Below are 17,560 nucleotides of genomic sequence, written 5' to 3'. Positions count from 1 at the left end.
TTAACACTGATAGTACTTAAAGGGCTGGGTTCCAGAACAGTTTATGTTTGGGAGAGCATGCCATCCCAATGACTTGCATTAAGGCTGATTCCACAAAAATGTATCATCATGTCCTCAAGAAAGGTAAGTTTCCTGAGTGCTTTGTCATGGTTGCTTTTAGTTTTTTCTTCCTGAGTGCTTTGTCGTGGTTGGTTTTCATTTGATCTAAAACATATTTCATTGAGAACACTGACACAATTGATCAAAAATATATTTCATTAAATACACAAATGACTGATTCATATTTGACAGAAATAGGTGGAATGGTACAGAAAATCACTGCTTGTGTGGTTTTGCATCCTAAGAATCACAGTGCAAATTAGTGTTTATCAGTATTTGTACCTTGCTAATGCCATTGATGTCCTTCAAGGATGCATCTGCAGTCATCACATATGGGTTGTCCTGCCTCAGGCAGCCCTTCGGTCGGCCGTATTCCAAAGTCTGGGTCCGGCGTCGGCTGATGTTGCACTTTCCCCGACGTCAGAGCGCCTGGGGTATAAAAGCATCAGCCGACGCCATCTTCCTCAGTCTTTCTTGCCGCGTGGTGCCCGAAGCAGAAGCAGTTCGCAAGTGCCGGTCGGCCAGCTCCTGTAATTCAGCTAACCGAAGACTTCAAAAGCTAAGTACCCCGTTGGGGACTCTTTCTTGCCTCAGCCGATGTCAGATAAAGTTAATAATTGTTTAACTTGTGGGAAACAAATACCTCATAAGGATTTCACTCTTACTGCCTCCCCTGCTTAGGCCCAGACCATGACGTCTCGGCCTGTTCAGCCTGTGCTTCCTTCAACCGACGCACTCTTAGACGTCGGGCGGAGTTCGCAGAGGAGTTTTTTGGGGCTAGTTTTTCATACAAAATGCCGTCGGAGACCCCAACTTCACATTTAACAAAGAAACGGAAAGACAAGGACCGACAGACGTGGGCCGCGGTTTCGGCTGAAACCACGGCTAGGCCTACCGTGAGTGTCTCGGTCTCGGCTGAAACCGAGTCCTTGTTACTTCCGAACCCCGAAACCGCTCAACCGACAACCTCGGCCCCGGAGGCCCCTGCCAAGTCGGTTATTGAATTTCCTTCAGAAACTGGTGTCTTGGAAACTTCCGACACCATTCCTCTAGACAAAACTACACCAGCATGTGGTGCAGCCAGGCCTCCGGCATCCATGTCCATAAAGGCATTCACCAGGGCTAAAGCTGCTAAACACACAAAAGCTATGCCTCCCAGGGTTATTCCTCAGGGACCCACTTCTAGTTCACAGATCCTAACTTTGGCAGAGGACCTTATTTCCTTAATCAGGGGCTCTCAACCCCATCCGGACAGGGGCTCTCAACCCCCTCTAGACAAAAGGCCCAGGGTTGAGCCCTCTGATCCCCACTCCTCAGAGGAGGCCTCTGATGGCTCTGCTCACTCGGACTACCAGGAGGAGGCCTTTTCGGCCTACGAGGATTCTGATGCAGAGGAATCTATCCCCTCGGCCTCCCCTCTTGAAGAACTATCCTTCGGGGAGACCCTTCACTCTATGAGAAAGCATTTCAAATGGCAGGGCCAGGAATTCTCTGATTCCAGGAAAAGATTAAGAACCTTTCTACATTTACCTCAGCATAGACCTTTGGTTATTCCTCCTGTTTTGAATGTCATTGATGATGTGTACTCTGAGTCTAGTATAACCCCTGACACTCTTCCTCCGGCCCCTGTCAAACCTGATAGGTACTACAGGGTCCCGGACTCACATAATTTTCTTTACAAGGCCCACTCTGCTGATTCAGAAACTATTTCCCAGGGCCCTAAAGGGGTTGCAGCTGCCACTACTAAAAACCCACTCCCCTCTGAAAAGGAGTCCAGGGCTTTAGAGAGATGGGGTAAAAAAGTGTATACTTCTGCTACTCTTTCTATGAGGGCATTAAATTGTCAATTTCATATGATACAGTACCAAGAGTATTTGTTAGATGAATTGCCTAAGAAACTGTCTTCTTCTGAACCCCTTGATCGCAAATCCCTTCAGGATCTGGTACATAACTCCCAGCAGGTTAGCAACCATTTTTTGCAGTGTGGTTATGATGCATTGGAAGCTTCATGTAGGTCAGCTATGACAGGTGCAGTCATACGTAGGCATGCTTGGCTGAAGGAACAATCTCTGCCAGACCATGTTAAAGCTAAGCTTCTGGATGCTCCACTGGAAAAGCAAAAGTTATTTGGTTCCACTGCTCAAGAGGTCTTAAAGAAATTTGAGGAAAAGGCAAAATCTGTATAAACAGTCAAAGATTTTCTACAAGTCCAACCACCAAGATTCATCAGAAATTGGCCTACCAAGAATTGGTCCTTTCCGGACACAGAAAGATTTCAGAGAGGCAGGAACAGGTGTGCCAGAGGTAGAGGGCAAGCTAGAGGCTCCTACAGAGGCCGTCAATGGCAGCCTCCCAACCAGAGAGGTAGTGCAGGACCTACAACTGCTGCACAAGGACAGACTCAATGACTTTGTTTTGACTCCACCAACCAGGGTTCAATTAGAAGCACCTTTGGGCAGAAAGCTTTCTTTATTCTCAAAAAATTGGCACAGCATTACAAGGGACAATTGGACACTGCAAATAATAGACAAAGGATACAGGTTCCATTTTCACACATTGCCAAAAAGAAAAGGCATGCCAGACCTGCCACCAAATCAAAGGGCAGAGGCTTTGAAACAAATCTCCAACTTAATACAAATGAAAGCTATAGAAAAGGTTCCTCTTTCAGAACAAGGCCAAGGATTTTATTCCAGACTATTCCTTGTTCCAAGAAAAGAAAATCAATGGAGGCCTATTCTCGACTTGTCCGCACTGAATACTTATCTCATTGTGCCAAAATTCAAAATGCTGACTCTACAGCAACTCCTTCCCATGCTGGGCAAGGGGTCTTGGTTGGTAACTCTAGACCTCAAGGAGGCATACCTGCATGCCCCTATCAGACAAAGTTGCAGAAGACACCTCAGATTTCTTGCAGGGTCAGAGCTTATCAATTCTCAGCATTGCCCTTTGGCTTATCTACTGTGCCCAGAGTATTCACGAAATGCCTGGCATCAGTAATTGCACACTGCAGACTTCAGGGGATTCAAATATACCCATATCTGGACGACTGCCTTATACAAGCGGACAGCCAACAAACTTTGGTAAAGGACTTGAATTATGCCATCCACCTACTGCAGGCCTTGGGATATACAGTCAACATTCACAAATCAAGACTTGTTCCTTCCCAAAGAATAACTTTTTTGGGTGCGGATCTAGACACAACCACCCAAATGGCCTTTCTCACAGAAGAAAAACAAAGACAACTACCGGATTACTTCAAGAATCTGACAAGACAAACTCAGCTGACTGCAAGGAAAATCCTGCAGGCCCTGGGTTACATGGCATCTTGCATTCTTCTGATTCCACAAGCAAGGCTGCATATGAGAAATTTACAATGGTACCTAAGGAGTTTATGGACTCAGCACAGTCACAGCTTAGAAACTTTGATCCCACTCATTCCATGCCTCCAAAAGGAATTTCTGTGGTGGGTTCAAGCCAGCCAGTCGAACAGGGGGCTGCCCTTCAGCAAGCCAAGAGCCAGCCAAACCATTACAGTGGACGCTTCAGACCACAGTTGGGGAGCTCACATGGAGGGCAGATGTATTCAAGGACTATGGTCACAAAAGGAGCTACGCATGCACATAAACCAAAAGGAAATGCTGGCAGTGATACATGCAATCAAGGCCTTCAAACTCTTTCTGCATCAAGGCCACCTACTAATAAGGACAGACAACACCACAGTTACGTGGTACATAAACAAGCAAGGAGGCACCCATTCCTACCCTCTTTGCAGACTGGCAATGAATCTATGGGAACTTTCCTTGAAACTCAATATACAGCTGCAGTCCCAGTTTGTGCCAGGGAAAGACAATATACCGGCGGACAGCTTAAGCAGAAATATCATGGATGCACACGAATGGATGCTGCACCCAGGCATCTTTCTACAGATAACGCAATCATGGGGGAGGCAGGACATAGATCTGTTTGCCTCCCTCCACAATCATCAACTGAAGAAATTCTGCTCAAGGACATACCACCCACAAGCATGGAAAGTGGACGCCCTCTCTTTCAGCTGGAGAACTCTAATAGTGTATGCATTTCCACCTCTCCCATTAATGACCAAGGTTTTACTGAAGATCAGAACAGAGCAGCCAAAAGTGATTCTGATAGCTCCGGACTGGCCAAGACAGCACTGGTACCCACTGTTAAAGAGCATGTCACGTACGAAACCATGGCCTCTTCCTCTATGGCCACTTCTACTGGCACAGCACAATTACAAAACTCTGCATTCCAACCTGATAACCTTGCAACTAACAGCCTGGAAAATACCTTGACTCCTCATCAGGATAAGCTATCCCAGAGAGTGAAAGATATTATTATGGAAGCTCGCCGGCCTTCCACAAGGAAGGCATATTCAGCAAAATGGAAAAGATTTCACATTTGGAACACCACAAAGGGCCTAGATGCGACAGTGATGAACATGGCACATATCCTGGAATATTTGGCAGAAATGTTCCACAATGGTCTGTCTTACTCTTCCATTAAAATTCATGCTTCAGCAATTTCAGCAGAGTACAACACTGATCCACCTGTCTTCTCTCATCCTCTCCTAAGACAGTTTCTAAGAGGAATCAAAAACATCAATCCTCCAAGGAAACCACCTCTACCTGCTTGGGACCTTAACTTCGTGTCGGAAAAACTAACACTGCCTCCCTTTGAACCAGCAGCATCTGCAGATCTACAGTTCCTGTCTTGGAAGACTGCCTTCCTTCTGGCCATAACCTCAGCAAGAAGAGTATCTGAGTTACAGGCCCTAATGGCAGTACAGCCATTTCTTATTTTTCATCAGGACAGAGTTTCATTGAGAACCAATCCTACATTTATGCCAAAGGTGGTATCCAGGGTTTCATTAAACCAAGCTATTCACTTGCCTACCTTCTTTCCAAATCCACAAAACAAAGGAGAGAAACTTCTGCACACCCTGGACATACACAGACAGCTGTGCTACTACTTGGACAGAACTAAAAGTTACAGAAAAACTGACCAGCTGTTGGTAGCATATGCTGCTGGTACACAAGGAAAAGCAATTTCCAAACAGACAATTTCAAAATGGATAGGGAATTGCATTCGTTTTTGTTACTCCTTTCATGGAAAAACTGTGCCAGCTAACATTAGACCTCATTCCATGAGAGCCACAGCCACCTCCACAGCCTTCTTAAGAGGGGTGGCTACCAAGGACATTTTAGAAGCTGCTACATGGAGCTCCGTGCATACATTTGCCAAGCATTACAATCTACCTTTATATTCCAGATCCAGAGCAGGCTTTGCTACGGCAGTCCTGCAGGGTATTTTAGCTACACCATCCTTTTCATAGGTCCTCCACCCGAGATTGGCTATGGTATTCTACCCATATGTGATGACTGCAGATGCATCCTTGAAGGACATAGTACAGTTTTGTACCTACCATAAATGTAGATGTCCGATAGGTATGCATCTGCAGTCAGGTTTACCCTCCCTCCTTCCCCTCTGTGGTATTTCTTGGGTACTTACCCCTCTTATAGCTAGCTGGGGGGATCTATTATGGTGTATTTGTTTTTATATTACTGTGCATGTTTGGATTTTTAAATGCATCTCTCCAAATTTAGCCTTCCTTAGAGGGCACCTGGCATCTGGGGCAAGAAAAACTGAGGAAGATGGCATCGGCTGATGCTTTTATACCCCAGGCGCTCTGACGTCGGGGAAAGTGCGGCATCAGCCGACGCCGGACCCAGACTTTGGAATCCGGCCGACCGAAGGGCTGCCTGAGGCAGGACAACCCATATGTGATGACTGCAGATGCATACCTATCGGACATCTACATTTATGGTAGGTACAAAACTGTACTTTTTGTTGTGCCTTCATCTCTAGAAGTTTCTGTTTGGAGGACCTTTCTCTTTTCACTTTTCTCTGTGGTTATGTGACTGTGGAGTTAGTAAGAGGGTGTGGAGATAAAAAGCCCCCCCCCCCCCACGTAGGGCTTGCAGACAGGTTTGGAGGTATATTTAGTAAGTAGGAAATTTCCTGTGAAATGTGTTTCAGTGATATGTGATGTTGATGAAATGTGTTTTAGACCAAATGAAATATTATCCACAGGTCATGTAGGCTAATGAAGACTCCCGAAGCCCCTGTACTCAATTCTGAAATGTAAAAGTGACGATAGATCACTATCCACCTGTATGTTGGCACTGGTACTGCAGACTTCACATGGTGGGAAGCTCAAATGTTTGCAGTACTAGTTCAGACATCCAGCATCCAATACATCGGTGTAATCCAGAAACGTGAACACTCATATGAGCAAACGCATTTTAGTGATATAAAAAAATAAAGCAAATGCACATATAGTGAAAGTTCTTTTTAATGGTGGGTTTGCCGGAAGCTTTTTGTATGAGATTGCATTCCTTACCCTGCTGTTGCGCCATCTCAGAGTTGATATATATAATTAGCAGGAGGTTTAGATACACTCTAAATTGGTCACACTTTTTTCATTCACTCTTTTGAGCATTCTCTATTTCATGAGACAATCAATTTCAGAACCTCAGCTACTTCAGCGAGCACGTCTGGTGCAACTGATATCCAACGCATGATGTCCTTGCTGCTGCAGGATACTTTCATGGCATCTGTGAACATGATGGATTAGTTCTGTGCAGGATACTTTTGTGGCATCTGTGAACATGATGGATTAGTTCTGCCACATCAGCTTGTGGAACCTTTGCAACAGTCTCTTCCAATTTATTATTGATGGGAATCATTTCAGGTACACAGAGTTGCCATTTAGGTTTTTTTTACTGGCCATAGTATTTACAATGGTGCAGTCCATGGAAGCCAAAGCCATGCAGGAGAAACACCTTTGGGTGTCCCCCTATCTAGATAAATGGCTCCTGGTAGACTAGTTAAGGGAGTTCATAGAAGTATTCCTGTAGTGGGTGAGGCTATGGTTACATTTCCTTGGAGGCAGGGGGAGATTGATTCTACATTGGAAAAAGCAGCCTTTTTCTTTAAATAGAATGCTGCTCATAGGTGTAGAGATGGAAGCTTTACAGCAGTAGTATTGTTTGTCAGGTAGCAAGCCTGGGAAGTTATGCCTTTGGCATCCTGAGTAAGGAAGTAGAAAAGGATCCATGCTTGGATGTATACATCTCAACCCCTTAGAGCAGGAAATCTGGACAAAGCCATAAATAAAAGTGGGACAAAGGCCCAAAAATAGGGACAATTTTTAAATGTTGCTTTTACAAACTTAGAAAGTTGATAGAATAACAGGTTTTGCATTGGTATGAATTTACTGAAACTCAAATGCCTGGCATTATTTTCTAACTTCAATGTTTAATGATTTGCCTCTAATTTGCCAGAAAACCACAATTTTATGAAAAACAAACTAAAAATATGAGGCAAAAGTCTGGACCTGTGACAATATGTACAACTGACAGGTATGCTTGGATCCAACTGCAATTTTTTAGCCCATTGACTGCTATAGATTTCAAGCAGTCATTTGCATGCCTGAATATGCAAATGTTTCAGCGTAATATAATTTTATGGGTAGAGAAACATGAAGGCTAGTCATCCATTGTAATAAAAAGTGAATGAATTGTCAGGTGTGGCACACAGCAAATATGCACAGTATCTGGACATGACTTGCCCAGTACTTTAGTGTCACAATTCGACTGAAACAACAGACAAACTCCTTAGTGAACAATGCTTTCCACTCTGTACTAGGAAAAGAACAGAGCAACTTTGGCTGTATTTCATTTTGTGTGTGTGTGTGTGTGTGTGTGTGTGTGTGTGTGTGTGTGTGTGTGTGTGTGTGTGTGCGTGCGTGTGTGTGTGTGTGTGTGTGTGTGTGTGTGTGTGTGTGTGTGTGTGTGTGTGTGTGTGTATATACCTGTACAAAACTGTATGTGTCCACAGGAATAAATGTTTCCGACTATACACATTCAGTGAAACACTCATCACTTAGCTGTGCCATATCCAGTGCAAGAGTCACCTTTTTTGCATTATAAAAGCTGATGTTTGCCCTCCAAAACATCACTGCAATAGCATTTAATAACAGTGATTTTTGACCTTTTAGTTTTTACAAAAGTTTTAGGTTTCTTATACCATGACAGGAATGGACTGCATGAGTTAATATCACTAGGCTAGTTACCTAATTCCAGGGGAGACCTGAGGAGGTATTATTTATTTAGCATTTGTTTAACAGGAACGTCTGACTGGAACAGAGCCCATTTTCAGTGGAAGCCCAGGGAGAAATGCTCCATGTCTTTTGAATGTGGGTGGAAACTAGAGCAGCCGGAGGAAGCCCACACAAATGCAGGGAGGACATGGAGACTCCAGACAGAAGACACCTCAGCTGAGAATCAAATTGGAGAACTTCTTGCTGTGAGGCAACAATGCTGACCACTGCACCATCCAATTTTAATACTACTAGAGGAAATTTGGCCAGGGTATGGTACAATTTCCCCTGTTGTTTTTGATGGGTGCCATGGGATCTTTTACATCTACCTGAGCTACAACCAACTCCGGCAAATGGGACCTTAGTTTAATGATTAATGACTTATCTGAATAAAATATTAGTAAACTTCAGTCTTTGATGTTTGCTAAGAGTCTATACTCAGCACCTGAAATGTTCCCAGAACTGCCTTCTTTAATTCATACACATTCCGAAATGTTACTATAATTCATACACATTCCAAGATGTCACTGTAGACCTGACCAAGGAGGAGTATAATGTGCTTTATACAAATTTCTCTGCATCACTAAAGCAAATATGAGGGGGTCTATACGTGAAGCATCATGCATGTTTTGAACCTGAATTTGCAAAACTGGCACAAATAACTCCAAAGGCTATAAGGAGCAAGTTATATGGGCCAAGCTCATGAATACTAAATAGCAATTCTGCATGCCAAAGATGATGGCCTCTAGATGTCCTTTATACTTTGATGAAAACTCTATTTCATAACCTCCATCTGTCTCTAATACATATTTAACCAAACTTTATTTAGCATAGTCTGATTGTTTCACTTCATTCAGCATAACTCGGTTCTCACAATACTTAGGCAGCCTGTCTATCTTCACTTGTATATCAGAAACTAAACACCCCCAGTAATCATGTTAGACTCTCATGTCAACTTATTTCATTCTATCACACCTACCATGTTGTCTCTCAGTTATGTTAATATCTGACTCTATGTACCCACTTTATATGCACTTTTGTAAATATTTGACTCTATGTATTAGTGCTTCAAATGTTATTTTTATTTACAGCTACAAATGTAAATTCTCTTTGTATTGCAATGTGAAATGTGAGCTATACCTGGAACTTTTCTCACAAGGCCTCTGCTGTAAATGGGTACATACCCAGACAGACTATCCTAGTAAATGAATGTCAAATAAGTAAAAATAAATAACTATCTATGCAGGTGCGTGCAGTAAAGTAAGTGTGTAAAGTTGGATATCCTACCAACAACTATGTAAGGAGTCTGTAATTAGTTAAGTATATGAAGCTGGATGTCACCAAGAACTACTTATGCAGGTATCTGTAATAAGGTAAGCATGTGAACTAGGATATCCCACCAACAACTATCTGTGCAGGTGTCTGCAATAAGGTAAGTGTGTGAAGGTGGATGCCCCACCAACAACTACCTGTGCAGGAGTCTGTAATAAGGTAAGTGCATGGAGCTGGACATTCCCAACAGCTGCCTATTCAGGCATCTGCAATTTAAGTATATGAAGCTGGATACCCCACCAGGAACTACTTATGCAGGTATCTATAATATGGTAAGCATGTGAAAGTACAGTTGTGTACGCTTACCATAAATGTAGATGTTCGAGTGTATTCACTGTTGCAGTCCTAACAGATGGGTTATCTGGCTCCCAGTAGCCCTCAGTCAGCCAGAGTACCAAAGGTAAGTAAAAATGACATCGGTTGTAAAGGACGTCAGGGCATCCGATACTAAAGGAGGCAGCTGACATCATGTCCCCAATCTATCTTGCCAAAACAATCAGAAGCCCCCAGAAAAAAGGCTAAGCCAAATGCCAATTTGACAAATAATATCTAATTCAGCCTGTACCTCAGGAAAAAAGAATAGGAGAGGACCAAAAAGGGGGACGGAGGGAGGGAAATTTATGGTAAGTGTGCACAACTGTACTATGTTCATCGTGTTTCACTGTTGCAGTCCTAACAGATGGGTTGATTACCAGAGTCCAGTGAGAAGGGAGGAGGAACCAACAGAATCAAGGGTTGGAGATGATGCCCTGCAACACAGCAGTGGCATACCCTGCCCTGGCTCTGGAAAACAGAGGCAAATTATGTTTTGTGAAAGTATAAACTGAAGACCAAGTGGCAGCCTCCAAAATATCTTTAGTAGGGACACCCCTTAAAAAAGCTGCAGAAGTGGAAGCTGCTCTAGTGGAGTGAGTCCTAACCCCATGAGGAGGAACCTTGCCATGAAAAGAATAACAAAAGCTGATACAATGTGCAATCCACTTGGAAATGGTTTGCTTAGAAATAGCCTTGCCCTGAGCTCCCGGGGCAAAACTGACCAATAACTGAGCTGATTTCTGAAGGTTCTTAGTCCTGTCCAGGTAAAACTTGAGCTGTCTGTGCACATCAAGAGAATGCAGGATCCTTTCACCTTTATTTTGAGGATTAGGAAAGAAGGTAGGAAGGTGTATGGACTGATTAAGAGTCAGGCTAGAAACCACCTTAGGCATAAAGGAGGGGTTGGTTCTCAAAGAGACCCTGTCCTATCTGGATGGAAAATAATAAAAGGCACCACAGCCATCAAAGTCTGTAGCTCCGAAACCCTCCTTGCTGAAGTTATAACCAAGAGGAAAGCAGTCTTCCAAGAGAGAAACTTTGAATCTGCAGAGGCAGCTCGCTCAAAAGGAGGAAGAGTAAGTTTCTCTAGAACAAAATTAAGATCCCATGCTGGAGTAGGTGCCCTTCTGGGAGGTTTTAAATTACAAGCACCTCTGAGAAACACTTTCTTCAAGTGATGAGAGAAAATGGGTTGTTCAAACAAACAATGAGCAGAAGTGGCTGAAGCATGGAGCTTGATGGAAGAAAAGGAAAGACCATCCTGAAGCAATTCAGCCAGGTATTCCAAGATCAGAGGAAGGGTAGGCTGAGAAGAAGAATCCCCTCTAGCCTGCCTCCAATGAGAAAACCTTTCCCATTTGCCAGTGTAGGAATTCCTAGTGCTAGGCCTCCTGGCCTCCTTCAGCACATCAACCACCTGCTGGGAAAGGGAAGAAGATAAGGAAGGAGTCAAACTATGAGCCATGCTGCCAAGTGAAGGGATTTAAGATGAGGATGCAGAGTAATTCCCCCTTCCTGAAACAAAAGATCTGGCTTCAGAGGAAGATACCAAGGAGGGAATTGGGAGAGACTGCAGATACCAATGCTGTCTGGGCCAGTCTGGAGCTATGAGAATAGTCCTTGGTTGTTCGTCCCTGATCTTCAACAACACTCTGGGTAGAAGAGAAAGAGGAGGGAAGGTGTAAACTCATAGCAACGTCCAAGGGAAGGACAGAGCATCCACTCTCCAAGCCCTGCTGTGATGCTGTCTGGTGCAAAAGAGAGGCAAAAGGTGATTGTCCGGGAAGGAGAAAAGATCCACCTGAGGCATGCCCCAACGTTGAATTATGCTGTAGAAAACTGTCCTGTTCAGCTGCCACTCGTGAGGATCCAGGGTTCGCCTGCTCAACTGGTCTGCCAAAACATTGAGCCTTCCTGGAAGGAACTGAGCTAGGAGATGCAGGTCCAGGGATGCTACCATGGACCAAAGATTCATGCTTTGTCTGCAAAGGGGGTAAGAGTGAGTCCCTCCCTACTTGTTGATGTACCACATGACTGTGGTATTATCTGTTCTGACAAGTAAGGTCCCTGGAGAAAGAAGGTGCTTGAAGGCTAGTAAGGCTTGTTGAACTGCAATTAACTCTTTTAGATTTATGTGCAGGTGCATCTGCTGGGCGTTCCACCATCCCTGTATGCATCTGCCATCCAGGTGTGCTCCCCAGGCATAGTCTGATGCGTCTGTAGTCAGAACTTGCGTGACAGGAGGTGTCCAAAAGGGCATGCCCTTGTTTTGTAGACAGGCTGTTGCCCACCATAGGAACTCCATCTGCAGAAATGGAAGCAGAGAGATCATCATATACAGGTCCTGAGTGTGTTGACACCAACTGTTCTTGAGGTACTATTGCAATTTCCTCATATGAGGTCTGGCATATGGAATCATGAGAATACAAGATGCCATGAATCCCAGAGCTTGCAAATATTTCCTTGCAGAGAGCTGGGACAAGCTTGCCAAGTCCTTGAAGTAAACTGAAAGAGTTGTCTGCCTCTCCTGGGTGAGATATATCATCTGGGTGGCTGTGTTCAGACTCACTCCCAGGAATGTTATCTCCTTGGATGGTACCATTTTTGATTTTTCTTCATTGAGACTGTAACCCAGGGAAGAGAGAAGAGTCTTTACAAATTCCAGATCCTTTAATAGCTGCTCCTGAGAACTTGCTTGAATCAGACAGTCGTCCAAGTATGGGTAAATCTGAATTTTCTTCTGCCTGCAAAAAGCAATGACTGGGGACAGGCACTTTGTGAAGACTCTGGGTGCAGTAGATAGGGATGAGCAGATAAACCTCTTTGAGATCCAAGGTTACCAGCCAGGAATCCCTTTCTAGCATTGGTAGCAACTGATGCAGAGTTTGCATTTTGAACTTTGGAATTACTAGAAAAGAGTTCAGAATAGAAATATCTAGGATAGGACATCAGGTGCCTTCTTTTTTGGAACTAGGAAAAGCCTGGAATAAAAGCCCTGGCCTACCAGGGCTGGATGCTGGATGAAACAGATCCTTAACTGGACAAAACCTCAGGAGAAACCTCCCTACTCCTTTTAGGAGGGTAAGGCTGAGAACCCCTGATAAGAGTTAACAAATCATTAGCCATTTTAACCATCTGGGATTGAGGAGAACTAGAAGGAACTGGAGCCTGCCTTTTTACAGGCTTATGGATGGAAGACTTAGCTGCAAGCCTGAAGGACTCGGGAGGCTGGGCAACTGCCAAAGAAGCAGCAGGAGTAGAAGGAAGAAGTTTGCTGTCAGATCGCAAAATGGAGGCCTCGGACCCCGGAGTCAGCTTAGTGGTACCAGCTCCAGTAGAAGAGGCGACCAGCAACAGATTGGAAGACAAACTGGAGGCTGAAGGCCTAAGGGACTTGGACTCAATCAAGGCCTGCAGTTGTACATCCATGGACTGCAGGGACTGCAAAAGTGTCTCACTGGCTCCCTCCTGACTGACGACCAACTTAGCCTCCTCTGAGGACTTAGTTTTCTGAGGCCTGTCATGGTCCTTGTCCTTACGCTTTTTCAGAATATCCGAAGCCTGGAGACCGGTGGATGCCATGCCCACAAACTTAGGCCAAACTCCGAAATGCTTAGCCAAAATCTTAGCCTGACGACAGATAGTGCGCGGATTGAAGGAAGCACAAAGATTACAACTGGGAACGTCGTGATCAAGGCCTAAACATAATGCAATAGGAATGAAAATCTCTATGGGGAATCTGCTTTCCACAGGTAAGGCAATTATTAACTTTTTCTGACATTCGTTAAGGCAAGAAAAGAGGATCTTCAACGGGGTACTTAGCTGTAGTAGACTTCAACACTTTGTAGTCGGAATTCAACAAAGGTAAACTGCCGACCAGCACTCGTGCATGAAAAGCTTCTGGTTCGGGCTCCGTGGCAAGGAAGACTGAGGAAGTGACGTCGTCTGCCTCCTTTTGTATCAAATGCCCTGACATCCTTTACAACCGATGGCAACCGACATAATTTTTACTTACCTTTGGTAATCTGGCCGACTGAGGGCTACCGGGAGCTGGATAACCCATCTGTTAGGACTCCAACAGTGAAACACGATGAACATCCTGGATATCCCACCAACAGCTATCTATGCAGGTGTCTATAATTAGTTAAGTGTAGGAAGCTGGATATCCCACCAAGAACGTTTTGTGCAGGTCTCCGCAATAAGGTAAGTGTGTGAAGCTGGATGACAGGGAGGACAAAATTCAGCGAAAAGTCCTGAGGAGCAAAAACAGTTGTAGGATGTTGAAATCATTTGGAGACTCTATGACTGCTCCCATTTTGCAGTCATCAGTAAACATTGTCAGCCACAGACCTTTGGTTTTTGCTTGTACTTTGGAGAAATACATTCCAAACTGTACAGGTCCCAGGACTGATCCCTGAGGAACACCACTGGATACAGGTTTGCTGTTGGAGGTGGATTCGCTTATTTTGACTTTATGGGTTCTATCAGTGAGCCAGTTAGTGTCCCATCTAACAGTATAAGGGTTGATATCTAGATGGGTGAGTTTGTCAATGATGCCTGAGTGGGGGATAGTGTAAAAAGTCTTGGCTAAGTCTAGGTAGGCTGTATGCACAAATTTCCCCTTGTCCAGGGCCTTGGTGACTGTCTCGAAGAAGTCCACCAGGTTTAACAGACATGATCTCCCTTTGACAAATCCAAACTGAGTATGGTCAGGTGTTTGGAGATTACCTATATCTTTGTTGATAAAGTCAGGGTCAGTGGAAGCACCACCTTTGCACAAGGGAATAACAGTGGCCATTTTCCATTTAGCTGGGACAAAGCCAGTGCTTAGACTATGACTAAAAAGAGTACCCATTGGTGTTGCTAATTCTTGTTGGAGCCCATGTAGTATGTAGCCTGGGATGTTATCAGGTCTCATAGATTCTGTGTTGTTGGTGTTAGAGAGAGTGTTTATGACCTGCTCTTTAGAGGTACAAGGTCGTAGGGATGTCATGACGTAAATGTAGCGGGGATAGGGGAGTGAAGTTTTCAAAGAATCTGTCGACCAACAGGTTAGGTATGTCTACAGGCTCAGTATACATGGTATCATTAACTACCAGTTTGGTAAAAATTTGGACCTTTCCTTTTAGGTTATTGATATAACTAAACAATGCCTTATGGTTGTCCTTAGTTGAGGAAGCTAATCTGGATTTACAGTTTGCTTTGGAGGACTTAACAAGATGTCTTATTTGCTTGTTTAAGCTGAGGAGGGAGTGTTTCTAGTTTAGGGATCACTCCCTCTTACTCTTAGACAGCATTTTCTTCCTCCCTCTTATTGTAAAGCCTGTTAATGGCAGTTGTTCAACAGGCAGGTTTTCTCTTCCTTTTGGAGCTTGTTTTAGTCCTATCAGGTATGGCAGAGTCAATGCAGTTATAGAGGTGTTTGTGCAAAGCACTGGTTTAGAACTTGGCATAGTTGCCAGTTCCATCTAGGGTGGAGGTGCAGTGAAGCTATTTATACCATCCTGTAAGAGGTAACAATCTGCTTTGGAGAAGTTTTTAGTTTAGTTACTGCTGGGGAGAGAGGGCATGTGTGATAGTTACTTCGAATGAGATTGATTTGTGGTCATAGCTCACCAGGGAAGACCTCACAGTGGAGGTGCTACAGTGGTCCTCCATATTGGCAAGCACCAGATCCAGGATGTTGGCACCCCTTGTGGGGATGTCAACCAGCTGGTCTAAGACATTGCAGTTAATGAAGTCGAGGAAACTTTTGGCAAGTGAGTTTGAGTCAATGGATGGGTAGTTAAAGTCGCCCAAAACCATGGTGCTTGGATATATCTTGATAGACTCAAGTAGAGCAAAATAGGTAGAGTGAGTGTCATTCATGGTGGGGGTCCTGTAGCTGGCAATGATTTGAACAGATGTCCTACCAACAGTTAACTGCACCTGAAGTATCTCCAGGGACTCATACTGTTTAACCAATCTGGAGGTGTATTTATCTTTAAGGAATATTGACAGACTGCTCCTTTAGTTTTCACGCCTTCAGTTTGTGGTCTGAACATGTGGAAGGAGGCACACCCCAGTATTGGTGGGGTGCTCTCCACAGCCTTGAACCAGGCCTCTGTGACTACACAAATGTCTGCATCTTCCAAGGTGAGTTCTGCTTCCAGTAAATGCATTTTCATGTTAAGACTCCTAGCATTTAGCAGCATAGCCTTGAGGTTGTTTTTAGATGGAGTGTTTACATTGGGAATTTTGTCCTTAAGAAACTGCCTAAAAAAAGGCACTATGTGGGTGGCAAGACCCTTAGCCAGTAGCAGAAATCTCAGGGGTGACAGATGAAGACCACCTCTGGCAAAGCATAACTATTTCTCGATCATCACAGGATGACAAATACTGAATCCCCTTAGAATGACACCAGAAACTAAGACAATTATTGAAGTCAGTCATTTTCTGTTTGTAGTGAGACATTATCCTAGGTGAAGGCAAAATGCTGTTTAAGGGTTTGACAGGTGAGAAACTGGTGTGTGAGCTATTATGTGCATTGTGTTCTGCAGAGGACGTATTATGTGTAGCATGCTTGTGTTTGTGTTTGGGAGGTCTCTGGTGCTTAGGTACATTTCTGGTGAGGACCTCCACATATGTAGGTATGTGTGATATGTGTTTGGGTGGAGTAGGAGGTGAGGTGTGCATGCTGACAACCCGCTCATTGTTATATATATTCTTGTGTCTGACAGAGCATGGATTCAAGGTTCTTAATATAGTTGCATTTCTCACATGTTGAGTTTGTGTGGACTAGGAGTAAAGGGCTGTCAGTAAACTGAGGCAATTGTTATGCTGCCTCAGGATGCCCATGTCGCCTAAGCTGGCTGGTGAAACTGTGGGAAATTGTCTGTCCATAGTGCTAGGTAATTTTATATGGTCAGGAAAAGATGTCACACTTAGGAATGGTTAGTGGGTGAGAGGTGTGTTGGTACATCTGAGGCTAGGCTTAGTGTTCCACCTGTCAGTAGAGCAGGGCCACGAAAACCTCTGGAGGACCACAAGCAAAGTGCTAAGAGAAAATTTAACAAGCAAACATTTGTGTTTATAACCACCAATGGTAACTACTGCTACAAGGAAGTGCACGATGGTATGCTAGAATCAAACACGTGCAAACGCTGGGCTTAAATAAAACAAGAAATAACCCTTTTAATTCAAACTAGCCAGTAAGGACAGTCTCTCTGAAATCTAGTCCAATCACCCTTGATTAGATGCACTCTCCTCCCACAAGGGTGCAGAAGGGCCTTCACCAACAAGGATGGCTTGAATTTGATGCTCAGAAGTTACAAAACGACCCTGAAACAGCAAACCTGGAACTGGGCTATGCTACAGCTGAACTAGTAAGTATACAGTAAAATGTGGTAAAAAAACAGTTCAGACAATTCAAACAGACAGTAGAATGCAAATAAAAATAAACGTGCAATACAAGAACAAAAACAGGCACTTATAGTTAGTTGTGTTTAATAGTTGTGATAATAGTCCTTGCACATGTCCATCTATTGAGGGACTTGCACCTTGGACTTTTTCCTCATAGAAAAAATACTAAAGGGGAGAAAGTGGTGATATTTTACACCAGGAAGAACAGCAGAAAGAATGAAAGAAAGGAAA

At 44.0% G+C, this 17,560-nt stretch overlaps 1 protein-coding gene across 2 annotated transcripts in view; it reads left to right on the top strand.

Annotated features, from left to right (window-relative positions):
• FAM107A (family with sequence similarity 107 member A) overlaps positions 1-17,560 on the top strand; it is a 1,773,139-nt gene that overhangs the window by 1,737,843 nt on the left and 17,736 nt on the right. The gene's annotated exons all lie outside the window — the stretch shown is intronic.

Source organism: Protopterus annectens, chromosome 7.part1 (genome assembly GCF_019279795.1).
Source record: "Protopterus annectens isolate FY-2018-M chromosome 7.part1, PAN1.0, whole genome shotgun sequence".
NCBI lineage: Eukaryota > Metazoa > Chordata > Ceratodontiformes > Protopteridae > Protopterus > Protopterus annectens.
Note: the sequence above shows the minus strand (reverse complement) of the source record. Positions and strands in the feature narration are given on the sequence as shown.